This window comes from Mustela lutreola, chromosome 1 (genome assembly GCF_030435805.1).
Source record: "Mustela lutreola isolate mMusLut2 chromosome 1, mMusLut2.pri, whole genome shotgun sequence".
Classification (NCBI taxonomy): domain Eukaryota; kingdom Metazoa; phylum Chordata; class Mammalia; order Carnivora; family Mustelidae; genus Mustela; species Mustela lutreola.
The window spans coordinates 190814720-190829496 of NC_081290.1; the positions used below are offsets into that span (position 1 = coordinate 190814720).

Below are 14777 nucleotides of genomic sequence, written 5' to 3' on the forward strand. Positions count from 1 at the left end.
AGCCAGGGCTCCCCTCTCTGTATCACCTGAACGCTGAAGGGAGAGGCAGCTATGCGGGGACAGACGTTGAGAAGCTGCCAGAGACGTTGGTGGTGGGCAACCGTGAGTGAGATGGTGCCACTGAGGTTTCTGGTCCTTTCTAATCTCTGCTCCCTTTGCAGGATTTCCTTTCTCCGAAACTGAAGCTTCCTCCCCTCCTGAAACCAGCGGGAAACCAACCTCTACTCTCTTTGCCAGAGCCTTGGCTTTGGGCGATTTGCAGGAATCCTGCGAAAGTGACCCATCCAGCCAGTGTCCGAGGCAGGGCAGGGACTCTCCGCCTCCCGTTCACCACCCACCACATCCGGGTGTCGTTGGCTTCCTGCCAAGGCGGCTGGGCCCTTCGGGGACCCTTGGCATCCCCAAGCCTGTCCTCTGCGCCGCCTTCCCTCTGGATCTCCTACCCTGATCCTCCACCCTGGGAGAAGGCAGGCACACAGACAGTTTCCCACCAGGGAGGAACAAGTTCTCCCCAGATGCCTGACCAGATAACATGCCCTTTGCCCATTGCTGCCGTTGTCCAGCTGGCAGGAGCAGAGGGGAAGTGCCAGTCTCATGATAAAATATAAATTCCAGTTCCTGGATATAGAAGCAGAAGCAGGCTGGGCAAGGAGGGCACCACTTTCTCACTATTGGGGATCTGGCCCTGGCACGTCTCTCATTTTCCTGCTGAAGTGGTCTAATTTGGCACTCAAACGTGGATGTTTGTGCACTCATGTACATGTCTTTTATATTTAACAAATATAATCGAGCTTTCTTTGTACCAAGCACCGTGCCAGGCTTAGGATGAGACACCATCATTGCCCTAAGGACACACAGTCTAGTTTGGGGGGCAAAGAAGGAAGACAGATATAGAAACAGACGTTATAAGCTAGTATTTCCTGTGTGTAGTGTGTCCAGAGGTGCACACCCAGGATTTGGTGGGTTGTGGAGAAAGTGCCCTGTTCTGCCTGGGGTGGGATGGGGATCATGGAGGCTTCTGGGGAGAAGGGACACAGGGGCTGGGTGAGTCATCTAACAGACAGATGTGTGCTGGAGTGGGGACGCATTCAAGAGACTGGATTTCAGGTGGGGGGAAATCCGTAGGAGGAAAGTCCCAAGGACCAGCACCAGCTGGGTGAGTGGGACACACACGCTGGTTCTAGCCTGAGCCTTAGACTTGGGGAAGAGAGAGACCTGTGGCTCTGTGAATGCCTAGAAGCCCCCAGGAGGGGTTTATGCTGGGGAATGTCTTATCAAATTTGATTCGCGGTGCCCACACCAGCGGCTAGACACCTCCCCTCTGGCCCCTGGGTACTCCTAAGGGCCATGGCTGAGTTGGTTTATTGCCATGGCCTGAGACTCTGTCTGGCGCATTGTAGGAGCTGAATGGATGGGTCTGAGGAGACAGATTCAGAGGAACCAGTGCCCACTACTTCCGTGCTCATGTTCTCCCACCTCTTCACCCTTGGGTGAGGCTTCTCTGATCTGCTCTTACATGAACTTCCAGAAAGGGCATGTCTGGGGGTTGGCATGGCTGCCTGCGGATGGGTTGGATGGAGAAGATGAAGGCAAGGAAATGAGATAGTATGGTCATTCACTCATCACCTTTAAGCAAGCCCTAAAACGTGCAAAGCACCAACATGGGTACCAGCCGTGTGTGTGTGTGTGTGTGTGTGTGTGTGTGTTGGGTTACAGCAGACAGAAAAGAGAGCTAGGGATGACACAAAGGAAAATAAGATAGAGCTTGTTTACTCAGAGAGTAAACAGATGTCTTTTTGAGTATATACTATGCTAGCTACCGAGGGTACAAAAGCCAACAACCAACACCTCATTCAAATAAATATCTTATAGCATGAAAGCTGGTCACTGCCAAAGACAGCCCCCAAACACGGCCATCTAGAGGAAGGAGTGAGTGCTTCTCATTGTGGAGAGCAGGGAAGGCTTCTGGAAGAGGTGTCTTTTGCCTTAGGCCCTGAAGGGTGGGTCACATTTGGACCAAAGGAGATCCAGGAGAGAATTTTGGTGGAGGGAGCAGCTTGTACAAGAACGTGAAGGTGGGAGAGGTTGGGGCTCTCACTGTGTGGGAACAGTGAGCAGTGCAGGGTTGTTTTGTTTTGTTTTGTTTTGCATTCTGGGGTTGTGTAAGAGAAAGGGACAGGAAAATGCAGCCAGAATGCAAAAGGTCTGAAAGATGCCCTTCAGGGACATGAGGAAGCAGGACTAAGTGTCAGGAGACTAGGCTCTGGTCCCTTCTCTTAAGCAGGAGGCCTGGGACTCATTGTTGCTGCTTTTTCAACCACCATATTCTAATCCAAAAGCAAACACTGTTCATTCTGCTTCCAATATGAAGTCTAGTGATTGCTCCGTTTCTGCTATTAGCCCGCTATCCACATGCTCATAATTTCTGCCCGATCGCTGTGACAACCCCACCCCCGCTGCCCCGGCCTGTAGAGCCAGTGCACACTGAAGGGAGGGAGTGAAATGTGATGATCGAGCACTTGGGACTCTGGAGCTAGACTGCCTGAATCCTTAAACCGCCCCCCTCTGCTGCCTTGTAGCTGTGTGTCCTTGGTCAAGTCACTTAACCTCTCTGTGCTCAAGGTCCTCATCTGTAAAATGAAGGGGAAGAGTAGCCCCTACTTTGTGGGGTTGTGAGGAGTCAATGAGTTGAACAACTGGAAGCACTTTGGAGCATGTCTGGTGTATACGTAGAACTGTGTAAGTGTTAGTCATCTCTCTAACCATAACCTCTCTCCCCACATCCAGTTTTGCTCTTCTCTGCCGTGGTGCCATCTGAATCTTTACAGCCTTTGTTTTGAGGTAATTTTGGATTGACCGAAGAGTGAGAAAAATGCAACAGAGTTTCCATGTGCCCTGCACCCAGCTTCCCTCGATGTCAATGTCTTCCGTGTCCCCAGTACATTTGTCAAAAGTAGGCCATTAGTACTGGTGCGATACTATGCACTGAACTACAGAATTTATCGGATTCCTCATTTTTCTACGGATGTCTGCTCCCTGTGTGGGGATCCAATCCACAATATTACATTGCATTTTGCGGTGGATTGTGTTCTGTTGCACACAAGCGGGTCCGAATTCCCGAGAATGCTTCCTTGGCCTGCCAGCTTGTGGGGCTTGTGTCCAGTCCTCCTCGGGGTCCGTGGGGCTTCACCTCGCCCAGCTCCAGGGCACAGAGTAGGGGTACGGGGCTTTCCTGAGGTTCGATGAGACCATCAAACTGGCATCCTTGGTCTTTGCTCATGCTGTTCCATCTGCACTGATGCTCTTCCTTTTCCCTTTGGCCAGACGCTTATTTTTGAGGGCTCAGTTTACCGGTGTCACTTCCCCAGAGTGGGCCCCTCTGCCCTTTAGAACAGGCAAGTCCCCTCCTATATGCTGTCACAGAGCCCTTGCATGCCGTACCCCTTCTGTAATTGTGATACTTGATTCTTTCCTTCCCGGGCTCTCAGCCCCTCCAGCGCAGACATGTGGGTCTTGTCTGCTCTATCCTTAGCACCTCGAATGTGCCTCACCCTTGGTGGGCACTCAGTGAAAATGTGTGGGTTGACTAACCCACATCCTGTGCCACTTTCTACCACCGCTTCTCCTCTCTGGGCTCCCATCGTCTCATCTCACACTGAGGCGTTTAATCTGTTCCGCGGCTTTCTGATTGTGTTTCGAAAGCCCTAGAATTTCCTGGGTTCTCCATTCCCTGTTCAAGAGCACCTTGTTTTCATGCTCTTTCAACATGGGGCTTTTGAAGAAGGTCCTTTTTAATGATTCTGCTGCTTAAAAAGTTTGACTCCCCCCACCCCAACATATCGTGACATGATATATTCTGTACTGCGTCTATAGTTGACTCTCCATCAACATGGAGGTTGGGGTACCAGCTTCTCACATGGTTGAACATCTGAATCCAGATTTAACTACTGATAGCCTAACAACTGATGGCCTACTGTTGACTAGAAAGAAGCCTCATGGATAACGTAAGCAGTCGGTTAACACATTTTGTATGTTCTACGTATCATATGCTGGATTCTTATGATCAGTTAGGGAAGAGAAGATGTTATTAAGAAAATCACATGGAAAAGGAGCTACATTTACAGAACTGGACTGTATTTATTGAAAAAAAATCCACGTGTAAGTGGACCAGTGTAGTTCAAACCCATGATTTTCACGGGTCGACTGTAGTTGCATGATTTCAGAACTCTGTGATTTATTTTTTCTGCAGGCTGCAGTGAGCCATGGAGGGTCTCTGAACAGAGAAGCACTTACTGGGGGCTGCTGGAGCTGTGCTCTCTGGAGATGAATCTGGCAATATTGCGGGTAGGAAGGACAGAGGAGGACTGGTCAGTGAGGGAGGAGGGGCACGCAGAGATGGGGTTGCTGTGGAAGCTAAGTGAGGAGAGAATTTCTTGCAGGAGGAGGTTGGCAGTAGAAACAGCTGGGGATCAGAAGGGGGTCATTGGGGGTACCTGGGTAGCTCAGGTCATGATCCCAGGATCCAGGGATTGAGACCTGTGTCAGGCTCCCTGCTCAGCGGGTAGTCTGCTTCTCCTTCTCCCTCTGCCTGCTCGTTCTCTCTCTCTCTCTCAAATAAATAAATAAAATCTTAAAAAAAAAAAAAAAAGTAAAGAAAAGAAGGGGGTCTTTGGAAAGGGTGGCAGAAACACCAGTGACCTGCGAGAGTGCTGTTGGAGGTAGAGTCGGGGCAGAACCCGGATCAGAGAGGCAGGAGAAGCAAATGGAAGGTGGACCAGCAGAAGCAGCAGGTGTCCACCCTGCTCTGGGGAAGTTTGGTGGTGGACAGAACGAGTAACACGGCTCAGAAGCTTGGAGAGGCTTAGCACAACAGAGACCAAGCGGCTTCTTTCCCCTCTTTTTGTTGGGAAATCCAAAGCTACCGAACACCTTGAAGGCAGAGGGGAAAGAGCTCATGAACTGTGCGATCTGGAGAAACAAGTGTGAGGCGTAGAAGAGGGTGCCTTTCATGGAGCGGGCCCCGGAGGAGGTGTCGGTAGTGGCCCTGGGCTGGAGGTCAGCCTTGGAAAAGAAAGGCCTTACCTTTCTCTGAGCCTGGAGCCAATGTGAGGAGAGCGGGGAAGGCAGAAGTTTTGGGGTGGAAATCAGGGAAGTAAATGATCAGGTCCGTGTGGTGAGGTAGGAGCTGACATTACCTGCGCAGCGATGAGAGAGGTGGCTTCAGACCCTGTAAAGGAGAGGCCAAAGGAGGTACCAAAGGAGGGGGAAGGGAGGTGGGATTAGCATTCTTCCAAAACCTGAAGGGAAAAGGAGCAAGGCCAGTCTGTGTGCCTTCCTCAAGGAGAATCAGCACCATTGGGCATGTGGGTTGGGGAAGTAGATCTCGGTTTAGTCTGGGGAGGCGGTGGAGGGAACGACAATGGAATCTGCTCACTGTCTCTTTTCAGACTGAGGCCGCGGGGCCCTGTATGAGCGTTGCTGGCCGTGGGGTTCTTGCCCTGGTGCGGAGAGGGGCCTGCAGGAACTCCGCATTCCCTCCTGGCTCCGAGGCTTGTTGACGGTAGGAATGATAGCCCACTCAAAGGACAAGCAGGTGGACTCACCTTTGTCACCTCTCCCCTGGCTGGGGGCTGTGACCAGACAGAGATCGGCCCTGAGGAAGGTGCCACCCCCAAGAAAGCATCCCAAAGCCCTCCCTCAGCTTCCACGGGCTCTTTCAGAGAGGCAGCTGTTGGGTTTGGATAAGACCCAAAGTCAATACAAATAATGACTTCCCTTCCCGGCCATATTCCAGGCCCCTCTGTGTCATTTAGTAATTGGCTAATAAAGCATACTTTGATGTGAGGGGGAGCCCTATTAAGAAGTCCCCAAGATCCCCCCCATACCCGGAAATCTGCTGATAGAAGATAAACTCGAACATATATTAAAATGGTATGCCGAAAGGGGGGTCACCCTTTCCTCTGAGCCTGGTCCCCAGCCGAGGGTCAATGGAGGCCGAGGGCAAGGGGAGAGGAGAGGAAGAGGAACTCTCTAGAGAAAGTATGGCCAAGCCCTAGCCAACCCCAGAGAGGACCCGCTGGTATGGGTGCCCCTTTCCCTAACCTGACAGGCCAACCTCACCCCAGGCAGTGGGAAACCACAGCGCCTAATTACTGTTATCATCACCTTGGTAGCTGTGGTGATTATGATGGTGCCTGTGTATCCCACAGTGCTTAGCAACATTTAATTATTGTTATTCTCCCAGAGATCACTGCAGAGCCTCCCTATTGCCCCGGCTGCCATTGCTCTTAGGGACGATGGACCAGCTGAACACAGCTGCTCCCCAGGCGCAATGGTCTGCCACGCCAGAGTGGTACCAAGATGGCTGACAGGCAGCCATCATCACCGCCCTCATGAACCGTGCTGTCCCAGGGAGCTCCACAGCTCTGGGAGTGGGAGCTCTGAGCCATGGTAGAAGGCCCGGGTTCCACCTTGAACCAACCAGTTCTCCAGAAAGAAGACCCAGAAGGCAAACTAGTCTATACCCTGCCTCAGGTCAGAAGGCACTCCATGCATTCCTGCAAATCACCGTGTCCACAGTCCTTGGCAGCATTTCTGATTTGGGAATATTAAAAACTCAACGGCGCTCCTGGGAAGGGGATTCTGCTGAAGACCTGCGTGGATCAGGGAGCTGAGACCAAGACACGGCAAGGGGCTGGGGAGCCTTCTGCCTGCAGCGTACCCCATGGTGTCCCACCCACACTCCCTTCCCTTTGCTGGTGCCTTCAGTTTGGGGGTGGAAGGGTGTTGTGGTTAGGATAATGTACTACTTGTCTAGAGAAAGTTGATTTTTTTTTTTTTTTTTTTGGAGAGCCCTGTGGAAGTTAAGAAATGGAATTGATTGTAGGGGAGGGATGGAGATCTGGGTTCAGCCCGAGTCTTATGGAGAAAGCTTGTGGTGGACACTTGTCCTGGGTATGTGGGGATGCGGCTGCACCATCTTCTCTGGGGGCACCGTGGAGCTGTGGGTCTTGACCTCTCTGGCCTCAGACCTTTTCAGGATCCAATGAAAGCCATCCCCCTCTGGCCCGCAAAGGGCATGCACGCACAGGATGGTAGTCACGTGGCAACCCCCAGAAGCCCAGCTGGGGCTCTTGAGTTAGGAAGTCCTGCTGAGGAAGGAGTCCTTGGGTAAGGAGGCAGCCCTGAGCCCAGACTCCCCGTGATCTGTGCTCATGAAGGATGTTAGTGACATGGTGCATCCAGAATGAGGAAAATCTGAACCATATCTCTATGGTGTGAACTAAAAAGCACGATACATAAGCTGCATTGCAATCCTGTAAAAAAAAGATGTTCCTATAGAAAAATGGGAAGGCAGCATGGAGAAATGGAAACAATTTGCAGGGGAAGTTTTTTTTTAAATTAGTTTACTTTAACATCATTATAAAGTTACTTTAATACTAGATTTACTTTTTTCCCAGATTATATAAAGTGCTTTTCCTCCAGAAATGAGCTTCTGAATTATATTTGATTTAGGTTAATATTAATGTCCTGTATTCCTTAAGTACATGCTTCTGGGGACAGCTGCTCTAGGAGGATGTCAAGTGACCTGGATGTCCAAAGGGTAGACTGTGCCCATGCAGGTCATTGAACTTGGCCCTTAGGGAGCAGCCGAGCAGAGAGGGGGTATAAGATTTGGAATCAGGAGTCCCAGGTTTGTGTCCCAGATCTGCCATTTCCTAAGTGTGGATGAGAAGGGTGACCAGCTGTCCCAGTCTGCTCGGGGTGGAGGGGGTTCCCAGGACATGGGGCTTTCAGTGCCAATGGGAACAGGGAAAGTTCTGGGCAAACTGGGGGATGGTCATCCTCTTCATGAGCCACTCTACCTCAGCTTTCTCATTTGTGAGATAGCGTTGATGACCTCCATTTGTAAAGGTTGGGGCTGAGGTTTCTTACTGAGGGATAGGAAGTGGGCGGGGGAGAAGAAGGGCGCCATTCTCCTCAGCCTTGAGATCTGAGAGACCAAGAGCCCATAGTGATGCACGCTGTGATTTAACATGGAGGACTCGAGGCAACCATTCTCCCACAGAAGGCTTTAACAATGATTCACTAACAAATATTTGTGGCCCGCCTATGGCCGGGTCCCATGCTAGGCATTGGAATAAAGCCGTGAGCTACTAAGACGCGCTCTCTCCCTTCCTGGAAGAGTCAGTGGGGGGGGGGGGAGCGCAAGTCAATGGGAGAGGAAGAAAGGATCTATAAAGAAGTAAGATAATAGGGGAATCTAGGGACCTATAGGAATGGCAGAGTTGTGGGGAACCTTCCCTACTCTAGAGGGTCAGGAAGGGTGAGGGAAGCATTCCTGTGGAGGTGGGCTGAACCCTGAGGGGCGAGGACTGGCGAGGACTGGCTAGCCAGGGATATTCTATGGAGAAATCAGGCAGGGGGAAAGGCCATGAAAAGGCCCAAGGGTCCAAGGGTATTGTAGGACTGAGTAGTTGTGTCTGCCTGGTGTGGTGCAAGAGGAGAGGGGGAGAAGGGGCCAGGAAGTGTGTACCAGGTTGTGTGGGCCTCATGCACTGCCTGAGGGAGTTTGGATCTAATCCTCGGAGCAGCAAGGAACCCCAGTGTGGGCAGAGCACACAGGTGTTTCACATCACGTGGAAGTCAACCAGTATAACGCTAAGCTCCTACTGGTATTGTGCTGGCATGGCATTCCTGGGCCAGACCCTGGGTTTAGCTTGTTCTAGCCAGGTCCAGAGGAGCGGGTCATTGAACTTGGTGCTAGCTCTTGTCTGTCCTGCCCCCAAGGTCCCTGAGCCTGGCCCATCTGCGAGGCCTCCAGCACCTTCTGGTCTAGTGGAGTCAATCTGTACGTTCCCCCAGCAGGGGCCCCGCTGCCTGGCACAGACTGTGGCTCCAGAGAGCAGAGTGCTGGCCCCCTCCCAAGCATGCTGCTGTCACCACAGTGTGTGTGTGTGGGCTTGATGGCTGCATGGCAATGAGCTCAGGGCACGTGGGGGTCTCCCGTAGCTCAGGCAGCTGATAAATAACGAATGATGACATCAATCTGCCCAGGAAGAGGGAAGTGGGTGTGCACCCATATGCGTGTGCACGCACACACATGCGAGTGCGTATACACTCAGATTCACCGACATTCATGCCCACGCTGTCGCTGAAACTCAGGCAAGCACTCAGAGGGACTCCCTGCTGCCCAAGAGAGGAAGAGGCCCACGTGACATTGCATTCATCCAACACTGACACATGCGTGTGTCACAAACACTCTGTGTACAGCAGGTGCCTGCACACCTCTGCTGACCCGCACCCTCTGTCAAGGTCTTAGCACAAGACCTGGCACACGGGATTATGATATTGTTTTGTGTTAATGGGATATTATATGAAGACACTGGAATAGGTGCCCATGTCCCCATACACTCATAGACCCCCATACATTGCCGCAGACACTCCTTTAAAGGCTGGTGCAAACACAAGAGCTCCCTCCTTCTGCCACACTGGTACACACTTCAGTGTACAAAACCGGGTTCACTCTCATAGACGTCTAGGTTGCTCTAATTCACTCTCGCAGTGGCACCTACACAACATCACAACAACAACAACAAACAACAATAGCAATACCAGGCTGGGTGATTGCTTTGTATATTTCAAAGGGCTTTCAGGTCTGTAATCTCAGTGGAGTCTCACAGCAGCTCGGAGGTAGGTGGGTGGACTGGGCATTATTACCCCAGGTTTATGGTTGAAGCAGAAGCCAGAGAGGTGAAATACACCATCTGGGACGCTGCCTGGAACCCAGATCTGACTTCTCTGCGGCGAGCCTCCCCATGGGGCCCCTGGGTCCGTTTGACAAGGTCCAGCTCGCACTAGAGAAAGAAGCAAGCAGGGCACTGGCTTGCTGCTGGATTCTGGATTCCGGGTCAAAACATTTCCCAGAGTCAGCCCTGGCTGAGAAGTGGGAATTGGAGGCTGATAAAGGGAAACCGCCATCATTAGGAATCCCATAAAGTCTCATTTACAACTCCAGTCAGATGAAAGGAGCAATTGACCGAGTTGGAGGGAAAAGTAAATACCGATCTCCTTTAGGACTGCCGTTTCCGACAGCTGATCCCAGGAGGGCAAGAGATCCTGGGGTGGAGTGGGGGTGCCTGTCCCGTCTTTGTGCTCCCCAACTCTGTGGACCTCCTCTCCCCTCTGTCTGGGCGGGCCTCGGGGGTCCAGGAGCTCTGGTTCTTGGAGAAGGGGGAGAGAAGGACAAAGAAGGCTCTCCCCTTCCCCCAGAGCTCCTCTATCCTGCCTTAGCGGAAACCTCCCTCTGTGCTGCAAGACACCCAGCACCCAGCCTCCTCTTGGCTGCGGCAGAAATGGGGACCAGGCTGCCAGTCACCTAACACCTGGCCTGCCAGCTCCACGGAGGCCAGGCCCTTAGGCATGAGATCCAACAACTTTGAAAGGTGACGAGGACAGCTTTTTTCAAAGCGCTCTGTGGGGAGGTGGCCTGATGATAAAAGGATAGCCAGTGCAATCATTCTTCTTTTGGTGCTTCTGCTGCCGTTACACTCTGGTTTTATCATCACTGGTGCCTTAGTTGCTGCATCTGCCAAGTGGGGAGATGAGGACCACCTTACTCTGCCAGGAGGGGGACCAGATGAGATGAGGGGTGTGAAGCCCCCTGCACCGTGTCCTGTGGGGCTCCAGGGTGTCAGCCTCCCGCGGAGGGCCTCCGTGGCCAGGGCTGGAGGCACTCCCCCAGCCTCCTGGGTGTGCCGGCTCTGGCTGGGAGGGAGGGACGGGCAGGGAGGGGACATCTGTTTGACACTCTTGTCAGCATCCGTTACCTGGTGTGTATTTTCCCAGGAGCTGATTACATTACAGCATGTGTTGATAAACATTTGGAGTTGGAGCGGAGTGGAAACTGAGCAGAATGCTAAGCGGATAGAGGTTTGGTCAGGCGAGGCTCAGAAAGGGCTGGCTGTGAAGAACGGGGGGTGGTCATGGGGGCTCCAATCTGGTGACTCCTTAGCCTGCTCTGCCCCTTTCTCCTTCTCCCTATACTCCCTGCTTCGGCTGGCAGCCGGGAATCCTGACAGGGTCCCAGAGGCAGTGCTTTCCTGCAGAAGAGGTGTGGGATTCAGACTTGGGCAGTTGTGGGTTTAAATCCTAGCTCTGCCACGAACTAGCTCTTGGCACTTTCAGCTGGTCCCTTAACCACCCCGAGACTCAGTCTCCTCTTCTGTAAAGTGGGCTTCACGTACACCCCACAGAGTGAAGATTGAGAAGACACCCACCATATCTGGCACATAGAACTCGGCGCTCAGTGAATGCTGATTCTTTTCTCAGTTTCCTTAGAGAAAAAAAGGAACTGTAGCTTGCATTGCGCTTGATGTTAGGCAGCTCGATGTTTACTTTGAACTAAGGGGAAGTGGGCTCATGTTTTTCATAATGCAACCTGCGAACCTCTAACCCTGCTTAGGACTGGTCAGGTGACCCAGGACGACTGGAATCTTCCACCCTATGTCTTTATATAGCTGTGCACTTAGGATGGCTGAAGTGAGTTATTTGTTTAGTTATCTGCCTGATGCTGTTCTCCCTCTCTAGTCCCCAAACTCTCTGAGGGCAGGGATGGTTGCCTGGCCACAAGTGAATGCTGGGAGCCTAGCCCAGTGCCTGGCACCAGAAGGAAAGCCTGACTTTCACCCATCTGATCTGTTCAGAGCAGAATGGTCAAGACAAGCGGTCCCAGAGGTCTGTCTTGTTTCTGAATTCAGAGCACTGGCTGTACTTCTCATTTGGCCTTTGGAGTAACTTTTCCTGTGAGTATCTCTTCTTGTCTGAGATTGTGAGTTTCTGGTGGACTGGGGGTGTAGACCTTCAAGATTCAAGAGGACACGCAACTGAGCTGAGCGCAAAAGAAATCCGACAGACGTGCCTAAAGGAAGGAGAGATGCTGCTCCTTTCTCCCTCCTCCACCTCGCAAGTCCCTGCCTCGGCACCTGCCATCGCGGCCCACCTCCAGGTGCGCTGGTGACCTCGAGGCTGCCCGCAGGTTGAAGGAGCACGACTGCCCAGCGCCACCTAGCGGGCCTGGGGCCGGGGGAGAGCGCGTCCCCATCTTCCCAGGCCTGCGGGTACAGTGACTGCCCCACAGCGCTGAGTGGGGAGGCCCCGGCCACCGCCCTCTCGGCCCCTTTCTCCAACTCCAGAGCGTGCAGACCCTCGGGGAAGCGCGCTTCTCCCGGGTTCCGGGGAGCTCTGGCCCCGACGGCAGCAGTCGGGGTCCTGTGCGCCCGCCCGGGTGTCCTCGAGGCGGCCTCCCACCCCTCCCCCTGCACTTCGTGTAGTCGTTCCGGTCTTCTGCAGCCACAAAGAGGCCATTGATAGGGAAGAGGAGCCGGGCTGTGGTAGGAAAGCTGGAGGGGGCGCGCGCGCGTGCGCGCGCGTACGTTTACACACACGTGTGCGCGCGCGCCCCGCCTCCTGCAGCGCCCGGCTCTCTTGGGGGGCGGAAGGCGAGGCAGCTGTGGAGCTGGGCAACGCGGCCTGGGGAAAGCTCTGCGCCTCGCGCCCTTCTCCTTCTCTGCCCTCACCCCAGTTTCTGCAACCACCAACCACCTCTAGACAAATCCGAATCCGCAGGGACTGGTTCATCCCAGAGGCTGGCCTACCGCCCCATCGGCCTCCCCCCCCCCCGACCCCCCCTCACTGTGCTGTCCTCTCCCAGCAAAATGTACGTGGTACTTAGAGGCCCTTTTTAATACCAGGCGAAGCCAATATTGTTAGGAACGAAGAACCGCTGTCACAGCTGCTGCAGAGACAAATAATACGCCGTAATGCATCCTGGGCTGATAAGGCAGTTTGGCTGGCCGGCTGCTCTGGTTTATCAGCACGGGTCCTCTCTGTAGAATGGCTTATAGGTGGCACCCGGCACCCAGAGGAGTGCTGGGGGGCGGTGTGCGGTGGGGTGGGAGACGGGAGATGGCAGGGGTAGGAAGAGTTCTACTGGTGAGGATTCCCTGAGTCTCGCCTCTTGGCCGACTCCTGGACAGTGGAACTGGATTTGAGCCTGGGCTGCCTGGGCTGGAGGCAGGGCTCCTGACCCTTCTGCAAACTCGGCTTCATCACTTCGCTGATAAGGAAATCCTTACCTCTCACTGTATCCGAATCCTGGGCACCCTGACCCTTTAGAGGACTGTTCCAGGTCCCCTGACTTGCCCAGCTCCTGGTCCCTGGCCCCATCCTGTCTGAGAGTTGCAGAGCTGGGCAGCAGTGATGGTGTGGGGGTTTGGCAGGTGGTGCCTGTAAATAGAGAACTGGGAGTGGCAGGAAACAGGCTCCTTGAAATCCCACTTGGTGCCTCCCTGGAAGCTCCTGCTTGCCACCTGCATACTAGTGTGTACACAGAAATCTGCGGGGTGCTGGGGGAGGGGCTGGGCCAGGCTACTGGCTTGCCAGGTTGGAGACACTCCCTCCTAGTCCCGGAAGCTGTTGGGGAGAGTGTGCCCTTGTATGTGTGTCCCCATTTGTGGGCAAGGCTGTGCCCACGTGGGTGCCCAGAGATGTGGGTTTATTCATATATTTGGTCTATCTGAGTTTGAAGGGACTTTGAAGAGACCTCTCCTACCCCATTCTGATCTCCTACCCCATTCTGCCACATCTCTGCCAAATGCTCATCTGGTTCTGCTTGATTGCTCCCAGTGACAGGGAGCTCACTACTTATCAAGCCAATCCAGCCTTGCTCTGTCAGTTGGAATACTGAGATGGAGACTATGCCAGGCAGCTTAGACAGTGCCCTCCCCCACCCTCACCCCCAACTGCAGGAAAACAGGGCCAGGATAAGGTGTTAAGAAACAGCAGCTCAATATAGTTACAGCCAGTATTTGCTGAGTGCTGGCTATTAGCCAGGCCCTGTGCTAAGTGTGGCACAAACACCCACTCTCATGATCTTCATAACCTCTGTGAAGTCATACATGATGCAATCTAATTGAGTTAAAGAGGAAACTGAGGCAAAGAGTAGTTAAGGCTCTGCCTGAAATCTCATAGGTAAGAAATGGCAAAGGCAGCTCTCAAAACCAGGAGGTCTGGCTCTGCCTGAGCTTCATCACCATATCATAATCGCAGGTACCACCCAGAAAGACAGAGAGACAGAGAAAAGGTGTGTGTGTTTATCTTCTCCAGCTTTTCTGGCTCAGTGGTATTGGAGGGTAGTGGGAACTCTGGACAAGAAATTAAGACATCCAACCTAGATGGACATAGGGGCTGCACTCACAGTGATGCAGCATAGGATAAATGTGGTTGGTGGATGGGAAATGAATGGGAATGATCTGTATTTACGTTCCACACCAGCCAAGGGTAAGGTGGTACATGGTTCAGAGAGTTTTATGTTCAGTTTTATGTCTAGATAGAGTTTGGGGTGAGGTTATCACTTTTCTTGTAATTAGTGCAGGAAGGCTTCCCCCGGCACTGCTCTCCTGCTGTCTTGACTTGGCCATCTGTACCCAAGAGAGAGGCATGCGTAGAGTAGCTGAGGGAATAGGCACAAGATTGGGAATCAGGACATCTGCATCTTTGGCCTTGGGTCAGCCCCCAGCTTGAGGTGTGACCTTGGATAAATTATCCTCCCCTTCTGGTGTCCACGTTCTCACTTCGAAAATGAGAGGTTAAGACTTGGGGGTCCATCAGGCCCCTTTGGTCGGTGTACTTTCTGCAGTCTGTCCAAGAGGGCTGCTCTGCACAGGTGGGCAGGTTGTGCATTGTGCAAGGTCAGCTGGCCAAGTGGTAAATGGGTG

General features: G+C 52.9%; 1 long non-coding RNA gene across 1 annotated transcript; it reads left to right on the forward strand.

The window, feature by feature from the left end:
- Positions 1-4206: 4206 nt before the first annotated feature.
- On the forward strand, positions 4207-7361 carry LOC131820400 (uncharacterized). The gene is made up of 3 exons (XR_009349621.1): positions 4207-4344; positions 5448-5560; positions 6535-7361. It is a non-coding gene; the product is annotated as an uncharacterized LOC131820400 (long non-coding RNA).
- The last annotated feature ends 7416 nt before the right edge of the window (positions 7362-14777 follow it).